The sequence below is a fragment of the Leptonychotes weddellii genome, chromosome 1 (assembly GCF_054177405.1).
Source record: "Leptonychotes weddellii isolate Sample4059 chromosome 1, ASM5417740v2, whole genome shotgun sequence".
Taxonomy (NCBI): Eukaryota; Metazoa; Chordata; class Mammalia; order Carnivora; family Phocidae; genus Leptonychotes; species Leptonychotes weddellii.
The window spans coordinates 118,941,856-118,950,571 of NC_138369.1; positions in this window are offsets into that span (position 1 = coordinate 118,941,856).

Consider the following 8,716-nt stretch of genomic DNA (forward strand, 5'->3'; position numbering starts at 1 on the left):
TTCTGGGCGTGGAACATGTTTCCAAGGTACCCGCAAACCCTAAATTAGAGGGTCTCGACCAGACCCGGGAGGGGGAGGGGCGTGGGCAAAGCCTCCTAGATCTCGGGGTTCACGCCTCGCGGGCCCGCACATCTCCCAGACGTCTGGCAGGGCAGAGTTCTCGGTGGGGCAGGTAGCGCGGGGTTGGGCAGCCGCAGGCCCGGAGGCGCGGGGCAGCTGCTTCAGGCGCAGAGCAGCAGGCCTGTGAGGCGGCCGAGCGCGGAGGCTGCGGCTTCGTGCAGCGCCGGGGCGGCTGGGCGGCGGCCCGCGAGCCGGGAGCGGGGGCAGGGGAGCGGACGGCGCGCTGGGCGGACTGCCGGCCCGCTCCCCTGCCCTGCGGCTGCGCGCTCCCGCGCTCCGCTGCTCCCGCCGCGCCCGCTCCTTAGTATTCCCCCCACGGAGCCGAGCGCCGCGCTGCAGCGGCTGGCCCGGGGGAGGGGCGCCCTGCCAGGCTCGGCCCGCGGCGGGGCGGTGGCGAGGGGGGGAGTTCGGGAGGGAGGTGGGCACGGAGCTCCAACGCCGAGCCCTCCGGCCCCGGCTGGGGACTGCTGAGAAGGGGGTGGGGGTGTGTGGGGGGGTCCGAGGTCGCCTTGGGCCCAGGCGCCGGAGCTGTCAACGGCGCGAGGTGTCGCGGGCGGCCAGGGGAGGGGACGCGGGGCTGAGTGGCGTCCTGCACACCCCGCGCCGCATTCCCGGGCTGAGGGTTCAGATAAAGAGGAGGGGCGCCCCCAGCGCCTGCTCAAGTGTCCACTTCCTGCTCCTGAGGCTCCGAGGTGAGAGAGGGCCGGCGGCCCATGTGTCCTGGACTGCCCCCCTCAGCGCCCTACCCGTCACTTTAACAGTCTTAGCGGGAGTCTGGGACGGGGGCTCCGCCCGCAGAGGTAAGGGATCGCCCCCTACTGGGTCCGCGAGGAGGGCGCGCTGGTGGACGTTGAGCGCCGGGGGCGGAGTGGGGGCCAGGAGCGGCACAGAGGCGGCACTTGGTGCGTGCGCCCCAGGCGGAAGATTTCGAGGGAGGTCTTGAATCCAGAAATCCGGGGTAGGTAAGGTATTGTGTTGGATGTGCCCTGTGCAGCCCACCGCACACACCTCCCTCCAAGTGTGTTCAGATTTGTACTCCCCTGCATACACACCTCTCTCCTTTCACTTAACCCCTGAGACAGCAGACAGGGCCACGCTGCACTCACCCAAGCCATACCCACAGCAGGTCCCCAAGTCACCGCCTTTATTCAGGTTCACAGATTCACACGTCCTCAGTGGCAGACCTTCCCGTCCCAACCATCCAACCTACACAGGCTAGAGCTTCCATGACGGAGAAGGGGTGGGAGAAGGAATGCAAAGACCAGAAGCGCTAAAGCCACCCCCCTCTTGAAGGCACCTGCTTTGGTGCATTCCTACCTGGGCGGCCTAACCCCGCCAACCTGTGTGGCCTAACCCAGCCAGCCTGTGTCTCACGGGGGGGGGGCGGGGGGGGGCGGGGGGGGAGGTTGGGATGAGTCCTCAAGACCTCAGAGCAGGAGTGCAAGGAGGGGTGGGGAGTGGTTAGTGCAGAGAAAGAATGAGGGTACTCACGAGGGGTCTGTCTGGCTTTTCTGGCAGCAGATAAGGAATGAGAGGTAGTGAGGTCTTACTCTGCCCAGTCTTAATTACACACTCCTGGGGGCAGAAAATTAGATCTTTCAAGTTAGTGCTTGAAGAGGGAAGCCAGTAGGGCGGCGGGGGGAGGTATTGAGGCTGGGGGAGGGGCAGCTCTGGCGAACCTCCCTTATCCCATCTGCCTCAGAGGGGTAGTTGCAGCCCAAATGACCCATTTCATGCCCCTCGCTGTGCCTAACCTCAGAGTACGGACAGGTAGGGAAAGTAAGGTGCTCTAGGCTGTACTCAGCCCTTGACAGTATCCCCCTCCTCCAGGGTGGCCCCAGGGAGAGGGACCTGCACAGCAGCCCCTAGATCTAAACCTGCGTGGCCAGACCGTGAATTAGAACCTGGAAAGCTGGGGTGACTGTGGGGTAGTGAGTGGGAAGGGCTGCAGACTTAGAGTCAAAGCCCAGCTTCCTAGTCTGTGACCTTGGGCAGATTGACTTCTCTGTGCCTCAGTGCCCTCATCTGTAAAAAGGTATAGTAATCCGTCCAACTTCATGAGATGGTTACAAACATTCAGTCAGTGAATAAATGTAAAGGGTGTGCCAAGATCATAGGATGTACTAAAAAATATCAGCTAATATTTTTATTAGTAGTTTAAAAGTTAAAATTAGAAGTTTAAATAAAATATAGGAAAAGATAGGAAAATGCTGAATAGTGCTTGATGCATACATAGCAGGAACCGAATAAACCAAGGCACTTGGGGAAATCCACTAACCCCTTTCTACTCACAGGGTGCTAGACATTTTGCTGCAGGCTTAGCCCAGGCCCTGGCCCACTTCCTGGGACTTCCTGCTGGGGCCTGGGTGGTTTGAAGGCAGTGAGGGTACAGAACCTTATTAAGGGGTAGAGAATGCAAGTTGTGAAGGGAACGTGGTTTCTGCATTTCTCCCCTTAGCACACTGATCCCGGATCTGGCTTGGGGTGGAGGGCTCCTTCTCTCCAATATTCATTCATTCTTCAAATATTTGCCGGATATCTACTATGTACCAGGTGTTGTGCTGGGCACTAGGAGTTGGTGATGAGCAAAAACAGAGACAGCCGCTGCTTCAAAGAGCTCAGTCTAATAGGGACATGGATGCTATTCAAATAATCGTACAAAGAAAGGAATAAAATTACAAGTCAATGTAAATATTAATGGGTGTGGGACCAAATCACAGCTCTAGAGACCTGACATAGTCTTGGGCAAGGCTGAGGGTCCTCTAACCAGTTATCTGGTTCCCAGGAGGGGGAGCCAGGGCCCCCATTACAAACCAACTCCCCTTAACCTTTCAGTATCTGACCCTGAGTATATCTTCATTCACTCCCTCCCTCCCTCATTCATTTATTCAGTTAGGCCCTTCCATATGCCAGTCCCAGTATATGGAGTTGAGGATATGGAGGTGAACCAGCTACAGCTCCTACTCTTTGGAGGTACCCACAGCTCAGAGGGGATCACTGATATATAAATCAGCCGATGCAATGTGGTATGGTACGTTCTACAGTGAGGTAAGCACCAGGCACTGCAAAGAAGGGACTCAGGCTGGAAATTCTGTCAAAGAAGGCTGCTTGAAAAGATGACCTAAGTTAAGCCTTGGGGGCTGTTAGCAGTTAGCAGGAAGGAGAAGGAAACATATGCAAAAATCCTGGGGCTTGTACGAGTAGGGCAGTCTAGGGGCACAGAGGCTGTCCTAACTCAGAGGATGAGGAAGGAGGAGGGTCAGGGACATACAGTGTTGACTAAGCCTTCCCCTCCTCGTAATTCATCCCCAGCTAAGCCGGCGGCTTCTCAAAGCCCAGAGGGCCAGTCTTGGGCACCTAGAACCAGTATTCTAGGACTCCACTCCTTCTGTAGCCCTCTGCTCTACCTCTTCCCTGCTGCAAGGCATATTTGTCCACAAGCATTTCTGAGTACACGATGCGTTCTATCCCTGTTTCTACAGAAGAACTCAGAAAGATTACATGGCTTGCCTGAGGTCACAGAGCCAGTCAGTGGCAAAGCCAAGATCTGAATTGGACCTAAGCTGTCTACTGTTCTGTGCTCTTCCCACTGCATCAGGATACCTTGGGAGAGGCCCTAGGGGAACCTCGGAGCACTGCATCTGGATGGCACACCCAGGCCCTTCCTGGGCCACTTCAAAATGACACTCTGCCCACCAAGGAGGGGGCTCTGCACACACGGGCAAGGGCTACCTAAGCTTTCCTTTTTCAGAGAGGGAAGAAGAGAGAGGAGAGCCGGGCCCCAGGCACTAAAGGCATTTGTCAGGAGCACAGTCCAGGAATACATAGGGTTCCAGCTTCGGGGTGGGGGCACAGGTTTGACAGGCAAGCAGCTCTGTCCCTCCACTGTTCCTCCCTGCCCCTCTCTGTTTCTCATTAGTTATTCCTGTCTCATGGAGCAGGAATGAAAACAGACTCGGGATCTGGCTGAAGGCCTGCTGTGACATCAGCCCATAGGTGGCTGCCTTGACCCTGACTACTGGGGGCTGGGGAAGACCCTGTTCCCCACTTTGTCCTGCCATGACAGGGAGAAGGAGAGGCAGGAAACAATTCTCCTGAACCCCTGTCCCTTCTCTGGGCACTGAACGTGGGGCAGGTGAGAGAGGTGGTACTGGCCTGGAGGGACCAGGCAAGGGTGTGTCTGCAGGAATGTGAGGGGTACAGAAACTGGCTTTCCCCAGACACCACGGCCTCCCACACACCCTGCCCCTCCTGCCTGTACCGCTCCCCTGTACTGTTCCCCCAGTTTCCTCTCTGCTTACCTTTGAAGGCACCTCCACTGCTGAATCTTCCCTTAGGCTCCCTTTGACCCATCTTCACCTCCTTCGTTTTTCCTGAGCCTCACGTTCATAGTCAGGCTTCTTCTGGGACTTGATACCCAGCCCACCAGCTTCTTCTCAGCTCTAGCTTGACTTCTCACCTCCAGTGATCTTTGTCATCTTCTTCTTCTCCTTCTTTCTCTTCTTCTTCATCTTCTTCTTCTTCTTCTTCCTCTTCCTCTTCCTCTTCTTCTTCTTCTTCCTTTTTTAAAGTAGGCTCCATGCCCAACATAGGTCTTGAACTCACGACCCAAGATCAAGGGTGGCATGCTCTACTGACTGAGCCAGCCAGGCACCCCCTCCAGTGATGTTCATTCCCAATTGGCCTTCAACATCACGTTGAGCTACACATGGACCCTTGTTATCATCTAGCCATCTCCAAGATTGGAAGTCTGAGGCCCCATGCTCCCACCACTTCCTCCTGTCTGCCCAGTTTTGAAATCTCTGGTCCCCAGACCCCTTTTTCTCCCCACTTGGGGACCTTCTGGGGTACACTTCTCTCCCTACCCAACTTGGGCTATTCTCACTCCCAGACATTGCCACCGTGACCTCTGTGACCCATCCTTTTCTTGTTTTGCTAATTTTTAACAAAATTCTCTGATAGCAGCTGGTGCACTTTTCTATACTACTCGAGAGCCCCCAGTTGCACCTTCTTCCATTCTCACCTCCTACTTTACTAAAATAATACATCCTCTCAACAAACACCTGTTGAGATTTCCTCTTTGCCAGGCACTGAGCCTCAGGCAATGGAGATAAGTGAGCTGCCCTCAAGAAGCCTGCAGTCCAGTGGAAGAGAAAGACAAGTGACAGGGTGACATAGAAATATTCCAGGCGTCACTGTTGGATTTTGAGTGACATCATGAGAACAGTGTCTTGGGAAGTGAGGTGAGACAGGTGTGGGATGCACGGGAGGACACAGAGATGGCAGCAGGAAGGCAGGGGAGGAGGCCACAGTGTAGGTGAAGGGTAATAAGGCCCTACGTGGAGATGGGGTGAGGAGGAGGTGCTGTAGAGATGACAAGGAGGAGGCAGGTGTAAGGGATCTTGCAGAGGTAAGAAGCAACATGCTTAGTGACTGCCAGGATGTGGGAGGGGAGACGCAGAAGTCTGAGCCTGGGTGATTCTAAACACTGGGCATTTAGGTGTGCTTTGGCACCATTTATAATTCAGAAAGTACAGAAAGAAGACAGTGTGAAGGCGAACAATGGGTTTGGTTTGAAGCTTTCAAGGAGAGATGCCCAGTAAGCCACTGTATATGTGGATCTGGAGCTCAGGAATGAGGTCTGGGCATGGAGGCCAGGGATGAAGTTCAGAGAGTGGGTGAGATGGCCTACAAGAGCTATAGAGTGAAGAGACCAGGCCGAGGTGGGTGTGTGGGGAATGCCCCCTCACTGCTCCTATGGGCATCCTTCATGCCTCTCTGAGAGTTCTCATCACACTACATTGTAAATGTTCCTGTTGGCCTTCCCTGCCTTGCTGTGTGCTCCTTGAAGGACTACCACATCTTTATGATGCATGTTCCCCAGGAAGATGGGCCTGGGTCTGGCGCAAGATAGGGGCTCAGTAATGCCTGGGGGAATGAAAGGATAGTAATAGTTATGTGTTGAGGGCTTACTGTGTGGGGGGCACCATTCTGAGTGTTTTACATTTAGTAATTCATTTACTCCTTAGGACAGCTCTCCATTTCCAGTTCTCAGTTGAAATGTACTCTTATCATTTCCATTTTACAGACGGGAAAGCTTGGTTAAGAGAAGTTAAGTAACTTGCCCAAGGTCACAGAACCAGTAAGTGACAGAGCCAAGATTTGAATCCAGGTAGTCTAGCTTCAGAGCTGATGCCTTCTACTCCCACACTATTCTGCTTCTCAAATAAAATCTTAAAATAAGAACGTCTACTATGATTACCATTATTGAGTGTTTACTGTGTTGGGCACTGTGCTGAGAACTTTATTAGATTATTTAATTTAATTCCATATAAATAAGCTAATAGATGAATGTATTGATGGGTGGAGTAAAATGTGTATGTACATACGTATGTATATATGGGCAAGTGGATGAATGGATGGGTGAATGAATGGGTAGATGAGAAAGTAAATGGAAGGATAGATGGAAAGATGAATAGATAAGTGAATGTTTATACAAATGAAGAATAGTTGGGTGAATGAGTGATGGGTAGGTGAATGGATAGATGAATGGATATGTCGATGGATGGGTGGCTGGATGAAAGGATATGCAAGCAGGTGTATGGGTGCGAAAATGCATGGATGAATACATGGATAGATGGAAGAATAGGTGAATGGACGAGCAGATAGAAGGATGAAAAGAGAGATGGAAAGACTAATGGATACACAAGCATAGATGAGAAGATGGATAACTAGATGAATGGAGTGATAGATGGATGAGTAGATAAATGAAGGTGAATGGAAAGATGGATGAATGGTAGGATCAATGAATGGATAGACAATGGATATATGGATGAAAGGATGAATGAATGGAAGACAACTCGATGATTAGATGGCTGAATGATTAGATGAATGGATGGTTGGATGGATGAGTGGATGTTTAGGTGGTCGAATGGATAGAGGAAAGAACTCCTCTATTTAGGGCTATAAAAGAGAATAAGAAATGCACAAATTATGGCCCCTACCTTTTCCCTTAGATACATCTATGCCTTCTCCTGACCATTTCTTCCACATTGGTATATAGAATCTGTCCTGCCCTACGCACCACTCCCCTAATCCCTAACCAGGCACCAAAGCCTGGTCCTCACCTATCTACCGTCACCCCCAAGTACAGAGACATTCTGGAATGGATTCCAGCCATCCTGTTTCTTTTCCTGCGCTTCTGTCTTGATGTCCAGGGAAACGACCAGCCAGAGAAAAGGCAAGTGGTGATTGTAGGGCTCCTCCCTCTATCCCCTGGTGTGTCTTTAATAGGCCTAACCCTGGAGCCCCAGGACCCAAGCAAGATGCCAGGGTTGGAAGGTTGTGATTAGAGTGGGAAATTAACAGGCATCGCAGAAAGTGTTAGGGGCACAGTGTCAGGGGGAGGTGTGTTCTGTGGGGCTGGCAGGCCAGCTATATCTATTCTCAGGCAGAGAAGGGGTTTTTGGAAGAAGGAGCATTCAGGCAGACTGGAGGGAATAAGACCTTGCTGAGTCTGAAGACAGTATCCACTTCTGAAGGCATCCAATTTTAAGTCCTCAGCTCTATTACGTGGGAACTGTGTGACCTTGGACAATTCACTTAGCCTTTCTGAGTGTCCTTATCTGCAAAATGAACTAATAACATCCACCTCCCATGACCACTGAGAAGATGAAACAAGATGATGCAAAGAGAGTGTGTGGCACATAGTAGGCCATTAATAAAATGCTTTCAAGAGGTAATAAAGTATGTAGATTTCATTTTGTTTTCTGGAAAGATAAACTCAGGAACCTCTGTTCTGTGTCTGTTTAGGAAGAAGTGTGCGTTTGGGGGGATGATTACATCATGGGTCTAGGGTCCCCATGGCTTCTGGGTACCAGCATAGCCTCATGGGAAACTCCTTGAGAAGCCGTGTCCTGTTTCCTGTCCCCACAAGCTTGGAAATTTCCAAGGCCTGAGGAGAAAGAAATAGTGTCAGGGTGCAGGTGGGAGTGGGAGCTCGTCTTGGAACCCCTGAAGAGGGTAGACCCTCCCCAGAGCTCCTGACCCTCCTTTTCTGGGCCAGGCGCCAGCAGGCAGGGCACCCAGCTCGGTGCTTAACAAAAAGAGCTGCTTGTTGTGGAGGATGAGTCATGGAGACCCTAGAATGGCCCTGGGAGGAAAGAGGGGGAGAGGGTTCCTCCCCAACCCAGGAAAGGGCCTTCTCCCACAGCTAGATCTCGGTGTGGGGCATGGGGATTAAAGGAAGCCAGAAACTTGTATTTGTACCCTTCCCTTCCCACTGCTTTGTTTCACTTCTCTTGTCTCATTTTAGCTCTACCGTGTTTATGTTTTCAGATGGAAGAACAGAGGCTGGGACTCTTGCCTTGGGTTTCAGAGATGTCTGTGATATTGAATAGCTGGACTTTTGACTCTGCTGGAGATACTTTTGCCTCCTAAACTGGGCTTGTACTAGGCTTCAGCACAGGATATATGAAGGGAGGAGAAGGGAATGAGTAGGTCTTGTATTCGACTTTTTATGTAGTTTCATCCCCATAGCAACCCTATGAGGTTGTAAGGAAGACAGCATTGCCCCATTTTACAGATAAGGAAACCG